Raw genomic sequence first — 15,901 nt, forward strand, 5'->3', positions numbered from 1 at the left:
GTATTTATTTTACTATTCTTCAGCCTTTTCCTCTGATATGCGTCTTGATGACGATATGCGTGGCTCACGATCACTACGACTGCGAAGCTATCCGCGTTTTAATACAAATGGTATCATGAGGCCACCAAAAAATGTACCTCTGCTTTTGTCACTAAGCATATGTGCTTAGGTTTCCATACAATTTTTACAGTTTCCAATTTCGACTACTCGAGGGTGTCTGGTTGGAGAACAGTGTCATATGCTTACTGTGCATTTCAATGTACGTGCCATTGAGGTACGCCACAGTCCCATCCACAACCAGCATGGCAAACGTGAAACACTGCATGGAAACGTACACAGACGAGCGAATTACTCCACAGGCAGCACAAGCCATTGGTCCAGAATAATAATAATAATAATAATAATAATAATAATAATAATAATAATAATAATAATAATAATAATAATAATAATAATAATAATAATAATAATAATAATAATAATAACTGGTTCACAGGAAAGGAAAGGCGCAGTATATCTGTCACACTTGTTTCTGTGGACACATTGCCAACACAAGCACAGTATTGAGTGGATGGTTTGTGCAGCTTAGTGCGCGTATTGTACTGAGCGTGCTGGCATGCATATATTACTCAGATTGTTCATATAAAATTAGCTGTGGTTTATCTTGTGGTTAAACCTGGAGGTACGCGAGAGCTGTCTGCATGGTTACGCTTAGGTTCGGCTTGAAAATAAAGACATGGTTTTTGCACATAGTAGTTTACTCTATGGTTTCAGCTTTATTTATGATATAGGGGGCACTTTGGAACACTAAAGTGCGATGAGGCGAAAGCCTTTCTATCTACCCCGCCGGTGTGGCGCAGTGGTTACGGCGCTCGACTATGCTCCCAAGGACGCGGGATTGAATCCCGGTCTGGGCGGCCGCTTTTCGATGGAGGCGGAAAGCAAGGCGCCCGTGTGCTGTGCGATATGAGTGCACGTTAAAGAACCCCAGTTGGTCGAAATTTCCGGAGTCCTCCACTATGGCGTTGTTGTTGTGGCTGTAGGAAAAAGGAAAAGAAAATGCACGGGCCTGCTTCTGGCTCTGTAGCTGAGCCACCTCCGCTGATTTGATTGATTTATTTATAGGAAGGGAAAGGCGTGGTAACTGTCTCACTTGTTTTTCTGTGGACACCGCAACCGCGCCGTATGGGAAGGGAGGAAGATGGGAGTGAAAGTGGAAAGAGAGAAAGAGGAGACGTAGTGGAGGGCTACGGAGTAATTTCGACCACCTGGTGATCTTTAACGTGCGCTGACATCGCACAGCACACGACGCCTCTTCGTTTCGCCTCCACCGGACGCAGCCGCCGAGGTCGGGTTCGAACCCGGGTACTCCGGCACAGTAGTCGGGCGTCTTACCATTGCACCACCCCGGCGGGGCCCACCTCCGCTGCCTCGTGCAGACAGAAGAGAAAATACAGGAGAGAAAAGGAAGAGGGAGAGAAAGACGCGCGCCGCAACAGCTGTTGTCCACCACCGAAGCGGTGGCGGGTGCAATGACAGCATATACAACACATAAAACTTCGGACAGGCTAGCCCCCGCCGCAAGCGGCGATGACCTACCTGTCCCAGCCCCACCATGGGAAACGTCTCTCATTGCCTGATTTGCTTTGGGATGTTAAACTCCTTCCCCGAAACTCTCATCCACAACATCACGAGCCCCGCCGCCGAGCCCGGGCAAAGGCGCTCCACAAATATTACGGCTCCGAGACGGATGCTGTATGGGTGGACGCCGCATGCTCGGGCGATGAGGCGGCGGCAGCCGCAGTGAACAATACCCTTCAGTCCATTGCAACTCTCCCCCTCCCCTCTGTTACCTCCTCAGAAGTGGCCGAGGAGGCAGCGATCGCCCTTGAAATTGCCCACACGGAAGCTAAATATATACTCACAGACTCAAAAACTGCACTTTCGCACGTGGGCGAGTTCATGTTTCTGCTTTTTGCATGCTGACCTCGCCCACTGCCAACCCGCCCCGCCACGTGGAGCTTATCTGGATGCCTGCGCACTCGGGGAACCCTGGCAACGAGGCCGCCAACAGCTTAGCCCGAGGTCTAATACACCGGGCACGGGCGGTCCCCACGTCGGAGTTCTCCCGGGAGCGCATGCACACGTTTAAAGAGATGACTCAGGCCTACCGGGTCGAGAGACAGATCTACCCCCCACTTCACGCCTCCCTCAGCAATCACCACCAAACACTATGGCGCCACCTCCAGACGCGAACCCTCCCATCCCCTTACATTAGGTCCCGTTACCACCCCACTCTTACCGACCCCTCCTGCACCCTTTGCAACCATCCCACTGCCACCCTCGCCCACATTCTATTCCAATGCCCGACGGATCCTCCCCAGCGGGGTCTGGAGCACTTCACCACCTGGGAGGAATGGGAGACCCTGCTACGCTCTAAGGACCCGGTCTGGCAAAAGACCGCCACAGACCGAGCTGCCGACGTCATGAACCGTAGGAACATGAACGTTTGAGCGTAGTGGGGCCGTGCGGGGGCCCAGGGGCCTGCGCGCCCCGAACTCCTCTGTTAAAATAAATGTTTTTTACTATTACTATACCCCACAAACCAAACCCAACCCAAACCTTTCTCTCTATTTCTACTCCCACCTTACTACTGTGCCAGAGTACCCGGGTTCGAACACGGCCTCGGCGGCTGCGTTTCGATGGAGGCGAAACGGAGTGGCGTCCGTGTGCTGTGCGATGTCAGTGCACGTTAAAGAACCCCAGGTGGTCGAAATTTCCGGAGACCTCCACTACGGCGTCTCTCATAGCCTGAGTCGCTTTGGGACGTTAAACCCCACAAAACCAAACCAAACCAATCTACTCCCACCTTCCTCCTATTACTCGCGAATCGGTTGAGGTGTCCGCGGAGAATTGTGACAGATACTGCGCCTTTTCTTTCTTGCAAATCAATTTTAAACGCCGCTGATGCCTGCTGCACTGAGTCTGCTTCTATAAAAGGTGTGGTGCGGCGTTCGAGGAAGCGCCAAATGAATGGCACCGCACGGACGCCTTGATCAAACGCGGGCGGTATTACAGAACTGCGTTCAGTTCACGTTCAGTTGCGAACGCTCTGTGATTGGTTGGAAGCACTTCCGCTCATAGCATCTCAACTTGCGTGACGTAAAAGCGTTCAGTTCAGCGGAAGTGCTTCCAACCAATCCCAGAGCGTTCCGAAACTGAACGCCAACTGAACGCAGTTCTGTAATACACCGGCGAGGTTAATGATGATCATGATAACTTTATTCTTCCACCAGATAAAAGATCCCCAGGTGGTCGAAATTACTCCGTAGCCCTCCACTACGGCTTCTCTTTCTCTCTTTCCACTTTCACTTCCACCTTCCTCTCTTCCCTTACGGCGCGGTTGAGGTGTCCACAGAAAACAAGTGAGACAGTTACCGCGCCTTTCCCTTCCTATAAATCAATCAATCAGAGGCCTCCTAGTTCCTGCCTCCGGCACGCAGGCCTAAGTGACAGGGGCCGGGACCTCGGCGATTAGAAGCAGGCAAAGAGGTCTTGGGTCTTCGCGGCTTCTTCCGCCAGGCGGATGGCTTGTTGATGTAGAGCAGGGACCTCGCTCCGCGGCAGGGCTTGCCAGGCTTATCTACAATTTATATTTGCTTTAGCCCCTGGGGAGCTAGCACATTTCCAGATAATGTGGTCGAGGGGTTAACTTCGCCTGCTGATGTCATCATTAGCCGTGACGTCATGACCGGATCTGACGTCACCGCCGGCCATAACGTTACAGCCGATGATGTCGCCATGTGATGACATCATTGACAGCGATTGTCATTTGATCATGACTAATGGCTGATTAGTACTAGTTAGTGACTAGTTTGAAATTAGCTATGGTTTAGCTTGTGGCTAACCTTGGAGGTTCGCGGTCCGTAACGCTTTCGTTACGTGGGATACGGTAGTTGGCAGCTAATATGGCCGAGCACTGACTTTACATCTGGCAGAAGCTGCCAACTAGGGCCTCTCCTTTCACAAGAGAGGGTACAGTGGCTGATATCAGAATCAGCCTGCGAAGTTCGAACCCGACCTCGGCGGCTGCGTTTCGATGGAGGCGAAACGAAGTGGCGTCCGTGTGCTGTGCGATGTCAGCGCACGTTAAAGATCCTCAGGTGGTCGAAATTACTCCGTACCCCTCCACTACGACTCCTCTTTCTCTCTTTCCACTTTCACTCCCACCTTCCTCCCTTCCTTTACGGCGCGGTTCAGGTGTCCACAGAGCAAGTGTGACAGTTACTGCGCCTTTCCCTTCCTGTGAACCAATCTAACCAATCTAACTGCCGACTCATCCCTAGGCCATGCCCAGAGGCCAGCTGTGGCAGTTGCTAGGCAACGGCTCAAGGTCAGTGCTTCCAGGCGTTGGTGCGACCACGGCCAAGGTGCGGCCACGACGAAGGTGCAATTACAGCGAAAAGCGAAGTGGCTGGCGTATACTGCAGCTCTCGCTACACAAACCCACTATCACGCAATTAATTTTTCATGTCACAGTCCTATGTATGCGATGCAATGTGTGCCTGCGCATGCAAGTGCACTTTACATGAACTGCAGGGAAAAGCCACATGATGTGGACGTGTTGAAAAGTACTTGCGTGAAAGAACGCGGCCGGGAGTGCATAGGCAGCCTATTCTCAAAGACAGGTCATGACCGGTTTTCGAGTATAATATTTAGGACCAGTGAAACCTTTTCTTTAGCAAAGTATGTATACTTTTCTATTAATTTATTTGAGATACCTGCTCAGCATGTCAGGTGATGTCTGCTTAGCATGGCATAAGAGCATGAGACATATAACAGGTCCCAAAATCTCTGAATTCATAGATAAGCGTTTACACCACAATATTTACCTTTCATCGCTGAAAACTACGGAGATCGCAGCATTTCTTTCTACGTGGGACGCGATGCGGACGTGCACCGCATGCGCTCACGCCTTGAGGACATTTTCGGCGGAACGCGTTGCGTTGGACTCGCTTTTAGTGGGACCGTCTACAGAAAGTTGGTCTGCACCTGCGGACATCACATTTGTGGCACGTTTGCACTTTTTAGGTGTTTTCTACAGTTTTCGACTCAACGACGGGGCGACAAGGTTAGGCCTAACCTCTAGTCCGAGCCGACGCGGGCGGCGCCGGGCTCCGGGGCTGTGATTTGTAATTGTGGCCCTCTGCGAGTATGAAGAAAATGGCGTATCCCGTAGAGGGGGAGCCCATAACACCCGAAGACTTCGAGGCGGGAGAAGTATTCTGGGCATTGAAGGCGCAAGACCGATTTAAGAAGACACATTACGGCTACCACCTAGCGAGACGCAGGCGGACAGCGACGGACGCAAGGTGCATGAGCGGAGCAAGTCAAGCGAGGAAAAGCGCCGATGTGGAAGAAACGCGGACCGTTTCTGAAGATGCCGGCCAAGGATTTCAAGGTCGTGTGCAGGCCCAAGAATTGGAACTTGAGTGTGGTGACGTTGAGGGGACTGGGATATGCAATGAGAGCGGCAGCGAAGCTGACGAGTGCGACTGCTGCGGACGAGGACCTGATGCTGGTCGACAAGACGAACAACACAATGACGGTGAGCACGCCGAGTATGAAACGCAGTGGGGCTTATGCGAGTGTCAAGCTGGGGGATTATAACCTTGAGGTTTTGGCTTACGTAGCAGCGCCGGAAAACTCCGTACGGGAAGTCATCTACAACGCATACAACTGATGCCATTTCGAAAAATTTCGAGTGGGACTCCTAAAATGAAAAGAAGGCATGGAAATTTTGGATGCGAGACCTTTGGGCATGTCGAAGGCGATACAGATCACTGTTGGAGGGAAGCATGTTCCGTGGCAAGTCATTTACGGGAGCTGCGTGTATGCTGTAGTTCCGTTTAGAGTTACTCGAAACATGCTACAATTGAAGACGAGTGGGACATCGAGTGGACGTGTGTTATCGTTCGAAGACCAATCTGTGCCGTCGATGCGGGAAGGATCATCCTGCACCGGCGGAAGGAAAGCCGCTGACGTGCACGCCGGACTGCATCGTGTGCCGAATTCACAATGCCGAATTTGGCGTGCATTTCGGCAATATTCAGGTACGGCCTTCGTCTATAGGGGCTTCATATAAACATGGATGGACGCACCTGTGCAGCCCTAAGAACGTACAGTACTCACGGATTGAAATAGGACACTCGGAGCGCGTGGCCGTCGCTGCATGCAGCGCCGCCCGTGGATGCTCATGGAACCAAGGTGCTGCATTGTGGTATAGCGCGAGGGGGCAACATCTAAAAAGCAGAACTGCTCCTTCCGGTCGCCAATAAGCCGGCCTGTTGTTACCACACTGCCTTGCATGCAGCGACGGCCACGCGCTCCGAGTGTCCTATTTCAATCCGTGAGTACTGTACCTGAGTTGACAGCGTTCCAGACGCAAAGATGAAGAAGATCAATAAGGACCACATCAACATACGCGGACGCCTTAACTGAGGACCGAACTTAGCCGCAGTTAACGCGAATAGCAGCTCACCACTGCTGCACAGCGCGCAACCGTTACATAACGAAGCTGCGGTTACAAATATCCTAATTATTTATAACACCGTGCGCGGAGCTGCTTCCGACTCGGGCGGCAGTAGCGCGCTCAAGAATCGCCCTACAGCCGCGTCGAGGCGTACTACGGCAGCGGCGGATATCTCTTGCGCCAGCGTGCGTAGTGAAATAATAGAGAGTTTTAGTACTGCGTAGTGAGCGCTGCGTACGCACAGCCCACGTACTTTGCGGAACGCTACGGCATGGTCGCGTACATGCCACAGAAAGACTTTTAGTAGGGCGGAAGCGCGTACGTACGCAGGAGTCCGAAAGCTAACGCGGCAAGCGCACTGGCCTGTGTAGTGCCATCTCGCAGCCATCCAAAAACTGAATTTTCTGGCGCAGGAACTCCTGCTTCATTGTTTTTCCGACAGGCGAGAGATGGAACCCATGCTGCAAAGGTGCTGCTTTGGTTCGTCGTTGTTGCAGAGGATGAGATATCAGGAATAACTTTGACTAAATCGGGACACTACCCTTGCAAACGTAGTAGAAAGCAAAAATTAAGAGTACAACCCCGTGCCAAATTTAATCCGAAGAAGCAAAGCGTTTTTCCGAGAGAAACGATGTCATGTCAAAGCAGTTTTCTGAGTTAACAGTGCGCCTATGATATCATCATTCAGTGCAAAGTAACTATGAACCTCGGAGAACACACTGCGAAGCTATACGAAGTCTCATTAGGGAGGCGGTGTATATTTAAAATGCCACGAAACGTATGCCGTAAAATTCTGGAGCATGGCCCATGGAAACATATGCAAAGAAAACTTACCAAAATAATTTTTCGGTTTAGGCCAGCACCAATGAACACGGCAGATGGTTAAACGTTAGCGAATGTTTTTAAGAAAAAGTACGACAAAATATGCCATGGCTTTTTTTGAGCCAAACAATATTTAATGCGCCTCGATGAATCTGCGTTGTAAAGACCTGCATACGCCTGAAATCTAGCTGTCCGCTCTTCCGAGAGCTTCAACGTTTCCTCTTCAATGCAGCAGCTGAAATGATACAAGCTTTTAAGCTGAAGGTAGTCATTACTCGGCACGAGAACGAACCGTGCACAGCAGCAGACGACCAACAGTCCGTCTGCTCACACGAATGTCGTTCGCGGTCGCCGGCGTCGTCTGCGATCGAATAGAGCGTCGGCTGCGCCACCGTCTGCTACAGTGGACCGTTCCCTTCCGGCGTTTAAAAATGCTTTTTGAATGTAGTTTAAGGAATGTAGTGTCTATGGGCTGCTTACTTTGAATGACAGATATTACTAAAATTTAATACATACGGCAGCTGCATACGAGAAGCTTCCGCCATTGGGAGAAGCACCCAGCGCATAGCGAGCGTGTATGCGGTATCTGTGGCTTCACAACACAAATTTTAGCTGTGTTTATAAATAGATTACCCGTGGAATGACTTAGCATACTTTATCACACATTTATTCAAAGCACTCGCCAGCTTTTAACGATAGACAGCCTCCATTCGTACTACATCTAAACGAGAAAAATACTGCGGTAAGTTGCGTTTACATGTTTTCTAAGGGCCCTACCAACTCGTACCCCTATAAGTATAGCAGCGTCATATAGATACTCCGCCTTTGAAATGGCATTTGATATTTTCCCAGTCTTTTATAGGATGCTTGTAGTTGCTCTATACCAAAAAAAAAAAAAAAAGAATCATAGGTGCCCCGTAAAGATGGCTTGAAATCTTTGGCTTCCACATATTCTCATGGGTGCTAAGCCTATACATTTCACCCCCAGTCTGCGGCAGGGTCGCGGGTGCCTCATTTGTTTATAAACACGGCGTTTATCTAAGGTGTGAAGCCCAAGGGAAATTTGGTTCTGCTTCGGGTTTCAAGGATCCTGGCGACGAAATACACCAGCTAGAAGTTGGAGCGTTCGCGCAGCGCATTCATAGAAAACAATTTGTGCGTCGCATAAGGCACAATTTGCAATACGCGCCCTCTACCGCGGAGCAACAAATAAATTAGAAGTTTTTACTTCTCGGGAAACGCCAAATCGTCTGCAATAAAAAGAAAAGAAAAGAACGTGCTGCGGGTTTGCTGCTTATAATGCGCGGCTATATAGCCAAACGTGTCTGTCGAGCTTCCTCACACACGAGAGCAACCCGCAGACGGATCAGGGAACGCACGCAGATGTAGGGATTTCTGCGTATGCAAGCAACGTATACGCAGTACGCAAGAATCGTGCTGCGTATGACGCATGCGCAGTAAGCAGCACGCAGGCCGCCTACGTACGCAAGGGTTCTGCGTATGCTTACGTACGCAGTTCTAAAACTCTCTAGTCTTTCAAAGAATAACAAGCCTGACATAAAGGCGTATCCGAACTGACCACTTCGTGAGAATCACTGTGATCACAAGCAAGTTTCTGCATAACAGCTGCCGCATGTGTAGCGCCGGCTCACCCGGCCTTCTTGTGCGCTATCTCTGCTACGGCTCACCCGGCCTTCTTGTGCGCTATCTCCGCTGCTATATGGCCTCGCACATATATATGGCCATATCCTTTTTTTTTTTTTTTTTACAATACAGTCGGTAGACCTTTTTTTTATTTTTTACACTGGGCAGGCCATTTACAGCAGTGCTGATCAAATCGAAAACACCGTTCGCGGTGGCTTCGATGAGAAGCAATCTAGGCCTAGTGACGACTATAGGGAGTATAGGCGCGGCCAATGCGCCGTCGTCCACCGCGCTAGCGGCGGCGCCAATGCCACTCCGGCAAACTCGCGGCATTTGGCGTCGCGCGTGTTCATTTGGGAACTTCTCTTTCATGATGTAGCTGGGGCCCGATGCCTTTTGACACTTTTCACTAAACACGCCGCTGTAAAACACTTGTCCGGGACGTGACGAGGCAGCAGTACGTAGTGCTGCACGTACCGTGGTACGCGGTACGCGGTACTCGAAGGCTGCATAAAAACACCGTCGTACGCCACTCTAGACGCATGCCTATGTTACTTGGTGCTCTTCAAAACGTGCTAATAGTGCACTTTGTTGATGTGGGCTAGCTCATGCACTTTAATCGGGCGCAAACGCGCCTCCCCCGTTCACAGACGCCGCCAGGTCCGTGGTCCGCGGTCCGAGAAAAATGCCCAGCCATTTTCGCCCGCTCTGATCCGCGGACCTGGCGCGGACCTCATAAACCGGAAGTGGAACGTCACGTGACGCTTGGTCCGCGGACCAAAACAGGTCCGTGGTCCGTCGTGTGGATACACCTTAAGCAGGCGACGGCCCGGCCGCAGAGCACCGAGGACAAGAGCCAATCTCGCAAAGAGGAGCGGCGCCCGATCATCGAGCGCTGAGAGAGACGGAAACCAGTGCAGAGACCGGTCGGGTTCCTACCCGTCACTGCCCGGTCCCGGGGGTGACAAAGGAGAACAAGGTTCTAGACAGGGAAGAAGCACAAGCGACACGAGAAAAAAGGTGAGCTGCCGAAACGTGGACTCCCAGATTGAGGCTGCTCGAGAGAAGGATCTGAAAAGGCAAGCAGGCAGATTGAAAAGATGGAAGCTAGAATGGCAAAGATGGAACGCACGCTTAATAGCGGCAAAGGAAGAGGGTTAGAGGCACCGGTAGTGCAGGCCCCGTAGCAAGCAGCACAGGCGGCGGCTCCTCGCGTACAGGAGACAATTGATATGGAAGTGGAGAATTAGGGGAGGGTCAAGGGGCCGCTGCCAGTAGATAAGAAGGCTAATGCAAAGAGGGTGCCAGAAATGTCGGTGGCGGACATGCCGCAGCCGGTGGTTAAGGTCACAAATATTAGGGCGGATGTGGTTACTATTGCGGAAAGAACACAGAGACTAGAGGAAAGACAGGATAGGTTGGAGGCTCGGGTGGAGAGGATTGAAGCCAGAATTAACAAAGTTGAGATGAGTCTTGATGCCTTCACCAATAATTTCCGGGTGTTCCAAACTCAGGTTATGGGCATGCTTCAGCAGCTCAATGCTATGCTGGAGGCTAGCCTGGCTTCCGGTGTCGGCCAAGCGACGACGTTAGTCAACGCTGATCATGGCCCCTCGCCAGAAAATTAAGGTTTGGCAGTAGAATTGCAGGGGCTTCCGCCGCAAGCGGGGGAACCTGCAGTTATACAAAACCTGGACTGAAAGTCGGACATTATAGCTTTGCAGGAGGCCAGTAGATCTATGAAATTACCGGGATATAAGGGATGTACACCGCCAGAGTTTCATCCAGGAGGCGTATCAGGCGTCTTAACGGCTGTGCTAGTCCAAAGCAAAACCACTGAAATTCAGCATACCATAGGCGGCAGTGGGGAGGACTACGTCCTTCTAGAGGTTCTTCCCAAATTAAAGGGCGATAAGAGTCTATTTATTCTAGATGTCTATTGTTCACCAAGAGATAAAGGGGTGGGTTTGCCAGAGCTTCTGATAAGACCGAAAGTCTAGCGGCTAGGACACAGCTCATTGTTGTGGAAGATTTAATGCGCATCGTCCGGAGTGGGGTGACATCAGAGCCAGCCCAAAGGGCAATCGGCTTTGGCAGGTGGCCCAGGACCTACGGTGGATGATCTTGAACAACCCATTAGATCACACGAGGACAGGCAACAGCGTGAGCATGAGCACATCTCCAGACATCGCGCTTGTGAAGGGTATCGGGATGCAAATTGGCGAACACAGGACAAGCGCTGGGAAGTGATCACTATATCCTCTCCACGTCGTTTAGTGTCACGAAGCAGAAATACAAGGTGAAGGAGCCTAGAGTGACGGATTGGGACAGATTTAGGAAAGTCAGAGAGAACACAGCTAATGGGGAAATCACGGACTTAAGAACCTCAGTTGAGGCGCTCAAGCAGGATGTTACGAATACTGCGAAAGAGGTTCTGATGGAGGAGGAAGGCTTTACTGCGGACTCTAGACTGTTACACATGTGGGAAGCGCATGCAAGTCTCATGAGGAGGTGGAATAAGCAAGAAGATAATGAGGTCTTCCGCAGGAGGATTGCCAAGCTAGAACGAGAAATCTAAACTTATATGTTGGACTTGCAATGTAAGCAGTGGGGGCAGATTTGCGATTGGATGAATGACAAATTCGGATGCAAAAAGACATGGCAGCTGTTAAGGAACCTTTTAGTGCCTGCAGCAACCAAGTCGGCGCCAAAGAGGAAAATGGCTAGATTAATACATCAGTATATCCAGCACAACTGGGGAGTTTTTAAAGGAGCTCCGGGATTCTTACATAAACGACGGGCGAGGCGGTTGCATGCCGGATTATTCGGAGGAGGAAAACCTAGAATTAGATGCGGACTTTACACTGGCAAAAGTGGAGTTTGCAATGGGGCAGCTTCATATTACTTCGGCAGCGGGTCCTGACGGGGTTACAAACAAAATGCTAAAGAACCTGTACTCCAAATCTGTAGAGGTACTCACGCACCTGATGAACATTATTGGGAGGCCGGGGAGATTCCGGCAGAATGTAAGCATGCTAAGATTATATTTATTCCTAAGCCAGGAAAGAAACTATGTATCGAGAATCTGCGCCCCATTTCGCTGACGTCCTGCATGGGCAAAGTTATTGCGCACGTGGTCCTCAACAGGCTCCAGGCTTATGCGGAACACAAGAAATTGATACCTGCAAACAATGATTGGTTCCAGGGCCAATTTGTCAACGCAGGACGTCATGTTACAACTAAAAAGGACGTGGTTGATCTTGGTTACGGCACGGGCACCAAGGCAATATTGAGGTTCGACTTTACTAAGTCGTTCGACAATGCTGCCCATGAGGCGATATTGAGGAGCCTATCAGACATAGGGCCGGGGGTATGATCTTCCGGTACATCAGATAATGTTTGAATAACATGACTGCGGAGGTTGCGATCGGAGAATCTATCGGATCCCTTCCCGCTGGGAGGCAAGGGGACACCACAGGTGTCGGTTTTATCGCCGTTCCTCTTTAATCTAGCCTTGATCAATATACTGCCGAGGCTGGAAGAAGTATCTGGTTTGAAACACACATTTTACGCGGAAGACATCTCTATGTAGCCACCAGGGGTAGCAATGGACAACTCGAGGATATGCTGCAGCAGGCAGTGGATATTGTGGAGGAGCTAGCTGGAGAGGCGAGACTTTCGTGCTCTCAGTCGAAGTCCGAGCTTTTTGTAGTTAAAGATAAACCAAGAGGGAGACATGCGAGGCACTATGAGCCGCCACCGTCGCTAGACGTAAAGGGAAGGGGGGGGGGGGGGGGGGGCTGCGTTTGTCGCTGAGGTTCAAACGATCGGCATAGACTAACCGGAAGAATACGGAGGCCTTAAGAAAGCTTAAGGATATGATAAATGCTACCGTGTGACTTTTTGAGGAGAATCGTCAATCGTAAGGGAGGGGTGCGGGAAAAAGAGTTATGTCAGCTGGTGCAGGCATTGTGAACAGTAGAATAGTATATGCGACACCTTATAAGAAGTTGGACGTGATGGAAAAAAAAGAGGTGGAGGCTATAATTAGACAGACATATAAGGCGGCCCTGAGGTTACCTAATAATGCGTCCACCGAAAGGCTGCTGAGATTAGGGGTGCACAACACCCTGGAGAACTACGGGAGGCACACTTGGTGATGCAACTTGGTAGGCTTTCGAAAACAAAAGCGGAAAGGGACATATTGGAGAAGATCGGCATTGGGGTTGAGGCTCCAGCCGGGGACATGAAAGTTCAGGCGGGGCGGGAAATGCACAAAGGGTTGCACATAAAGCCTGTGCCTAAGAATATGCATCCGGTATATCATGAAGGTCGCAGGAAGGCAAGAGCCAGAGCTTTGCCAGCTAAGTTTGGGAACCATACAAAGGGGCCATCTATGTAGACATCGCAGATTATAAGGACAAGGATGCATTTGCAGTTGTGGTGGTGGGCGGACGAGGACGATCGGTGACCTCTGGATCAGTCAGAACCCGTTTCTTCGCAACTGCAGAGGAAGCAGCTATATCATTAGCTATATCTCACACCAACGCCGACCTGATATTCAGCGATTCAAAAACAGCCATCCGAAATTTGGCGAGGGGCAGAATATCTGGTATAGCGGCACAACTTTTCAATCACGTCAAGGGATGATAGCTTATAGGTGGAATGGATACTGGCACACTCGGGAACCCTGGGAATGAGGCGGCTCACATAAATGCTCGAGGTTTCGTCAGCCGAGCAGATGAGCCGGCGGTTCTGGGGAGGTCCACGAGAGATGGGCTGGTATCATTTCACGATATCACAAATCACTATAAATGCGAGCGGAGGATTTATCCGGCCCCGGGCAAGCAACTGGTCAAGGCACAAGAATGTGTCTGCGCCTTGTGCCTGCGCAAGATTGCAGACCCGCTCTTTCCTGAATCCCTATATATTGAGCAAAATATACCCGGAAGAAATTAATCCGGAGTGTAGAGGATGCCAGGAGCTGGCAACATATGACCATGTCTTATGGGAATGCAGCATAGCGCCGCCGCTGGTGGATATTATGCGGAATCGTTATTTCGAGCAGTGGGAGGCCGTGTTGGCCAGTTCTGACCCGGTCGTCCAGACCAGGGAAGTGGAGTGGGCCACCTAGGTCGCCATCGGCCGTGGGCTGATGGCCCTCTAGCACGGAACAGTCCAAAGCTGCTGTCTGATGAAATAAAGTTTTTCCATTCATACATACAGAAATCGCACTAGCGGCAGCTGAGGTGGCTGCCCGCGTATACTTACGAAATAGAAGACTACTATGACTTCAATAAACGTCTTGCTGTGGGGCATGCTGTTGTTCTTTTTCCTCATCTGCTAGATTATGTTGTCTAATGGACGACGACAAAAAGCGCATTTGCGTGGTTTAAATGTCTTAGTGGACATTGGTTAGGTCCTAACTTTTACAAAAACAGCGAAAATAGGGACAGAAAGTTGTAAGTCTCATACCTAGCCCATACCTATAGGCAGATTTATTTATTTGGCGCTTTTAGATTCTTTCTTTGCTGTATTTTTTTAACTTTCAAGCAAGGAAGCAGCGCACATTTCACTCCGCTTCAGAGAGCTAAAGACGCTTTCAAAAGTTTTATTTTTCTTATATCATATACGTTAGTGGAAAACAATAGTCTGCTAGTAAGGGTTACGAAGCTCTTATACCTTGGTAAGTCTTGGTTTTCTTGCTTTAGCGTTGCTAACTAGTCCAAACTGCTACGCCAGTAAAGTCACATATGACTGAGGCAGTAAGTACAGCCTAATTTTGTATGATTAGGACAGAACTATAAGTTGCGACAGAGTCCCTTAGGTAAGCACGAAAAATTGCATGAAGGGGAAGATGTGCGTGTATGAAAAAAGAAAAGTTGACAAAACTATACTTACAAATTGTTCTGTGACCGCATTGTATATTTGCTTGCTAACTCCTATACATAAGAGCAGAGACTCTTAAACGTCAAGTAATTCAGGTGACGTATATCCGAGATTCATTTAAATTCGCAAATGCTCAATATCTCGTGCGGCACACTATGACGACCGTGGTCGTGCAGTGCGGAAGACAACCAAACTAGAGACGCCATGAATTAGGACCGTTTCAAAATATATATACAGCTCCTTCAGTAAAAAAGGCGTCGCCGCCCTTGCAGCCCCGAATTGAGGAAAACGCGCGAGAAAAAAAAAAAAAAAAAACAATACGCATGTGATTTCGTACCGAAACTGTGACACAACCGTTATTAGGGCAATGTTAACGGTGTCGTCATATAATTTCGCTTAGAATTTAGCACCTGTACGTAGGGAAGTTGGTGGCTAGTTAGCGATAGGGATTCGAATGGATAATGAATTTACTACCTCCAATTGTACGCCGTTCGTTCGAATTGAAGTGAGACAGATACTGCAACCTCCTTTCTCCAAAATCCAAAACAACTAAAGGTGTTTAATGCTCCGGCAAACTCTGGATCAGTCTCCTGGCACAGGGTCTAGCTACGACTGAAGAGTGCGTACATGACATGACCGTGACGTCATGTCAAGTGCCGTGGTCAACGGAAGTACAGCATAGCACGTCAACACTGAGCAGGCTGCCGCCGAATTTCTGAATAATATGCCTGGTGAAAGCTGACGGTGCCGCATTTCACCTACCGCGGAGAGGCGTCAAAATGGCGGGGAGATGAGGTCTAATTCATATTTGGCTTCGGATGCTGTCGGACATAGAACATAGATTCAGTAACAAAAGTCCGAATATTCTCGAGACGAACCTCAGAGAAATGCTCTGAGGGCCTCCGCCTGAGTTAAACAAATGATTTAAATTCGTTTAAGTAAAAAAAATTGCCCACCATTACGTTACCTCCTAATGCGAAATTTGAGCGCAGCTCATCAGCTGTTTCACCTTTT

The 15,901-nt window shown here is 49.8% G+C and overlaps 1 pseudogene; it reads left to right on the top strand.

Annotated features, from left to right (window-relative positions):
* Positions 1–12,110: 12,110 nt before the first annotated feature.
* Positions 12,111–14,165, top strand: LOC146196558 (uncharacterized; annotated as a pseudogene).
* Positions 14,166–15,901: the final 1,736 nt, after the last annotated feature.

The sequence above is a fragment of the Amblyomma maculatum genome, chromosome 3 (assembly GCF_055883805.1).
Source record: "Amblyomma maculatum isolate TAMU_Amacu chromosome 3, ASM5588380v1, whole genome shotgun sequence".
In the NCBI taxonomy this organism is placed as follows: domain Eukaryota; kingdom Metazoa; phylum Arthropoda; class Arachnida; order Ixodida; family Ixodidae; genus Amblyomma; species Amblyomma maculatum.